We start from the raw sequence: 5,705 nt of genomic DNA, 5'->3' as shown, positions 1-5,705 counted from the left end.
ATGCACTTAAAACAACAATGTTTAATAAATAAAACTTGAAATGTTTTATGAAATTTATGTTCAAAGTTATTTTTTTGTATCCTACGTTTTCTTGTTACACTTGTTTTCTTTGAGCGTGTGTGTGTGTGTGTGTGTGTGTCTGTGCAGCTGTGGTTACACAGGTGTGATGAGAGCCTGAAGGCGGGTTCTCTAGCAAGGCACAACACCACAGCTGGATGCCCCGCACTCCATCTGACTAACCCTCTTGCTGCGCTCGCTCTTCAAACCTCTCATTCTTTCCCATCTCTATTTCTCCAATACTTTGCCTCTTCTGTCTTCATCACAAGTCAAAACAGATTGCAGCAGCACCGGGACCAACTTGACTGTGAGACTTCTTTTGAATGAGCCCTGGCGCGCTGCCAGATCAGGCAAAGAGTGCAAAGATGTGAAAGAAAAGGCACGGAGAGGAGAAAAAATATAAACCAGGACTGTCGCAACGCTTTAACAAGAGCTGGCTAGAGAGAGATGATAGTAGAGAGAAGGGTGAAAGAAACGAGGATTCCAAAAAGTCTGCATGTAGAGAAGATTTCAAAAAAAAAAAGAAGAGGAAGAAAGAAAATATGTTTGAGATAAACAGTCATGATGAACAGCCAAAGAGCTGAAGATGGAAAGAAACACAAGAGCAACCGCCATCTGATACAACCTTCTGTCCACACAAACACGCGCACACACACACACTCGTCCGCCCACAGTCACCAGAGACCTGATTAAGAGAGCAGAGCTATCGATCTGTGGGCTGGCAGGCTAGGATGGATGAGCAGGCAGGGCTGCAGGAGCACCAGAGGACAGCTTCAGTGCCCCCAAATCCCCTCGCCGCCCCACCCAACCACCCACGCCAGAGCAGGGAGTCAGCCAGGGCCACAGGCAGGAAGGCTGGGACCGCCACAGCGAGGCAGGAGCCAGGAACGGGGTCAAAATAAGAAGTGTAGAGCTGGTGTGCAGTAATAGGTGCACTGTACTGTAGGTGTGTGTTTTTAGGGGGGGGGGACACTCGAGATGGGTTCTACTTCTTGGCTCGTGCACATTCCCTGGACATGAGCTTGATGGAGGACTAGTGCCCTTGAACTACCTTCACCCCCTCTTTCTCTTTCTCTCTCCACTCCCTCCCTGTGTTTGCTGGAGCGTGGTATAAGAGGCTGTTTGCAGATGGTTGCTTATTGAGCCCCAGGGTCCTAGTTGGGGGGTTATGGGGGACACCGGTGAGGTTGTTTGAGACCCATAGAGCGGCAAAGTTTGACAAAGCAGATGATACAAAGAGGTTAAGGAAGAGTTTTGCTTTGGTGTCTTTTTGCTTTGTCACACTTTGACTTTTTTATGTACTTTTTGCCTGCAAGACTAATTTAGCATCCTGTTCAGACATTGGAACCAGGTGGCATCACAAGCCAACAAAGAATTGAAACAATAATACGTTTCAGGAGTTGTTGTTTTTTTACTACATCAGGCTCTGGTGGAATGCCAGTTGGTTCAATAATTGATTCATTTTCCGTACGCGCTTTGCAGAATCTTATCTCACCACACACCTGGTTGAAGGCAGACAGAAATGTGTGACAGTTGGCTATTTGGTCACAGGGTGGACACAGACCTAAGAGCAATCAATTAAGTTGCAACAAAAACAACAACAAAAGAATCATGTGGTTGCATTGGTTATCTATGAAGCAATGTTCTCAGCGAAAGCTACAAAGTACTTTTGAATCAAAGCAGTTGAAGTCTAACTTAATAATAATTAATCTTGAGTGTTTTAACCCCTCACGAAGCTGGAATGATGTAAACGTGTACTCCTGAATGTGTGAGTAGCATTCGATTATCGTTAACGCTAACGATCTCCTGATTCTAGCTTCATCTTTAGTTCACGGAGATGATTTAAGATCATCGATTGCAGATTTGTCAACTCTCTGCAAAATGAACTATTACTTTAAACAAAAGAGTGAAGACATGAATAGGTCTTGAGAAGATCCTTTCTTTGGCCGTGGATGTTGATGTTAGTGGAGCTTTCGATCTTATCTCACAGATCTTCATTCAGCAACAGTAGGAAAACACTGCACAAAAGCTCTGTCGCCAAGTAAACTAGACTCCTGTGTTTACTCAATGAACAAGATTCTTAAGATTTCAGGTTACTACAAGTGAAAAACAATTCAGAAATGTGCCTGAGGAGCTTCATAGTGCAGGGTCTGATATGCAGTCATTCATATTTATACTTTACGATGCAGATAGATCAACACTGTAGTGATGCTCTCGCTGCATTTCACACATTTGCATTTGAAGTTGTGCATGTCTGTACTTTGAAACTCTGTCACTCTGTATCCGCAGAAGCCCGAGTCAGCCTGTCACTCTGCTGCGAACAGCGAAGTCGTCCATCACGAAGGATTCTGGAGGCGAAAGAAGTTGCTGCTTCTCCTCTTTGAACACTGACTGCATAATAAACAGGTCAGACTGAAGTAATACGCCAGAAACACAATAGCCTCTCAATTCACCATAGGGCACTTAAACATTGCTGCTCTGTTGTACACTGCAGACTGAAACAGAAAATCAAGCTACAATTATACAGTCAAACTTCCATGTGTACACAATCACAAAAAGGCTTCGGGCCTGCGGCCACTTGATCAACATGACAGGCTTTATGCGTGTTAGCGGGTAGAGAGAGGAGTGATCGGAAGATGACAGGCAGGGGCTCTTCAGCCCCAGGGACACCCTGAGTACACAGCACACACATACAAACACACATCAGTGAATCCAGAAACCCACCAGGTCCGCGAGGGTACGTAACCAATGCTTGTAGTGGCAGGTTGTTGTTTACATGGAGCTCATGTTTATTCTAAACCTACTTACACCTCACCGGCTCAGCCTCGGGCTTTGTTCCTGTGAAACTTTCTGTTTTCTCTGTTGTCCTTTTTTTGTGTCTCTCCCTGGCAAATTTTTTTTCCTTTCATCTACTCTTTGTTTCTCATAACTCTACGTTTTATTTCAATTTGTCTCATTGTGTGATGTTCAAAAAATGACGGCACCACTTCTGTGTCCAGTTATTGTACTTGAGTGATTACACTAAGACACTGGTACCTGAATTCTTTTCATTTGATTACTTTTAATATACTACACTACAGCATTCCAGGGGAGGATATCTTATATGTTTTTCTCCACTACATTTGGCTTCTAGAGTTACTATTTTTTATTTATTTAGATCTGCTGTTTTAATATCCAACAGTATATCGCCCCATCTTGACATCAATGTTGAATAATCACTACTACTTGAAGTTAGTAAGTACTTGTTATGATGTGATATAAATACTAAAAAAACTTTTTTGGGAAAAAAAAAAACAGAATCGATGGTGAATTATCATGTTCTAGCTTTCATAACTCGGCCCACTCAACAATGGAGAGAGACAAGGTCATGAGAGAATAAATAGCAGGCAGACTAGCTAATGATCTATCATTCTGGACAAGCGGCTGCACCCAAGAGCGGGCTGGCTGACAAGATCATTAATAAAAACTGCTGGGAGAGTGATCGATCGGCTTGATGGATGATCAGAGCCACAAATACTATAAAACACCTGGATGTCAGGCCTTGTCTCTTTGAGGAGAGGGAGGAAGCCTTAAAAAAATCAAGACCCCAACAGGGAGCCGTCAGAAAAGGGGATCAGAGCGTGACACTCAACCTCTGTACTCAGCTGGAAAATTAATTCAGTGCTACAGCCACGTGTGTGATTTTATGAATACAACTGTGCATAGACATGCTGTAAATCTGTCTGTGTTTGATGCAGTCAGTGTGTGTGGTAGTCCGCAGAAACTCAGTGTGAGAGCATCAGTGTAATTTAGGGGAGATCACAGAGTCAGCAGGTGTCGTGCTGTACAGACTGCTGCAGCAGTCCACCGTGGTGTAATGGTAGGTATTTATTATTGACGCGTTCCCCTCACACCATTACTGAGCTCTGTGGTGGTAATCTGTGAGGCTACTACGTATCTCCATTCACTCCCTCTCTTCTCGCTCCTCTCTCCTTCTGCTCTATCTGTAATATCTGCCAGTGTGTTACAGTGTGTCTTTGTCATCTACACACACACACACACACACACCTTACTCAGCAGTTCATCTCGATTCCTAATCTTTTCAGTGAGAGAGAGAATGAGTTCAGAAGGAGTGTAGTCTCCTTGCATGGCTGCGTGTATCAATATCTGTACATTGATCTGGCCTCGCCTCTCCTCCTCCATTCGTCCAGATATAGATTGGTTTTCCCAGCAGGTATCTGTGCCTAGAATCTGACTGATGGGCGGAGTGCGTAAGGGAGGGTGTATTGAACCGGGGTGTCCCACATGCCACTAGAGTGTGTTAGACCGCTGAGCAAAAGCATAGGGAGGAGGAAGGGGGGGGGGCAAGGTTACACTTCAAAAGAGCGTAACAGACACTGGAAGGAGGAGTGACACTTTTGTCCATTTCTGAATCGATGCAATGGTAAAGATAAAGTTGTGAAGGGCAGCAACGCTCGTTCTCATCTTCAATTAAAGTGGTAATCACTTCAAGATTTATTGATTAATTGTTTAGTCTAAAATGTCTAAAAGTCTCCATCACAATGTGCCTATTATGTGAGTCTAAGTTATTTCTTCGTGTTGCTTCATTTTTGTTTTCAAGTTTAATTCACGGTGTAATAAAAAAGCACCAAATCCTCACTTGATCCTGAAAGACTGGAATTGATTTTCTGTTATTTTAACAGTTAATAATCTCAGAATTGTTGCGGTTTACTAAGATGCATTCTTACAACATCTGTGTCAAAACACTTTACAATTAATATATTCATCAGAGCAAGAAACAAAAAAATAAACCATAGGATAGTCGTTCCACAGACTTAAAAATAAACTGACATAGCAGAGAAAATAAAGATATAAAAATGTCTTAAGAGCTAATTAATTAATTGACATATTTTTTCCAGCATTAAAGCAGGGGTGTGGGCTTTTTAACACTTCAATGTACAGACTGTTTGTCTTTTGATATTCATATTTTAGAGTACATATGTAGAAAGTAAGTTAGGAACACTGGGTAAAATGTGACATTAGTAAGAGGTTCATTTAAAAAAGAAACATTAATTTATGCATTTTGTGCCCCAAAAGTAGGAAGGAGTAAGTAAGACGTGCTACATGTGCTGCACTCAGTCTTTTATTTACTATCTGTGCATAAAAGCACAAACCTAATGGATAAACAGTGGATCTACTGTAAACAGATAGGTGTGCAGTCTGAGTTTCAGTTTGGTGTGTGAGTGGAACGGATGTTTGTCTGTGTGGTTACCATCAGCGCCTGACCATAAATCAGAGGCCCTCAGGCCGCGGGATTGCCCAGTTCGTGGCTCCATGTGTAATTACAAAGCTGACATTTAAACACCAGCAGCCATATTTCATTGTCGCCAGCGCTGGATGCAGAGTGGTGTACGGATGGAGTAAAAGTTTTCAACTAAAAGAAAGACAGGGAAAAAATCAATAAGAGATAGAATGCATTCTAATGCCTTGTTAATGGACCCGCATATTAATTATTCAACAGTGGCCATTTTGTCTGCTCATTAATGTGGCAGCTGAGAGGAGAAATGTGCAGCATTACTCTGCCCTGTTCTGCTCGGGCAGTGTTATAACCACATTCTCCTCTTCTCTCAACAACTAGACACACAACTCGTCTGTGTGTGTTTACTTAG

The sequence above is a fragment of the Anabas testudineus genome, chromosome 3 (assembly GCF_900324465.2).
Source record: "Anabas testudineus chromosome 3, fAnaTes1.2, whole genome shotgun sequence".
Taxonomy (NCBI): Eukaryota; Metazoa; Chordata; class Actinopteri; order Anabantiformes; family Anabantidae; genus Anabas; species Anabas testudineus.
This window is presented reverse-complemented; position numbering follows the sequence as displayed.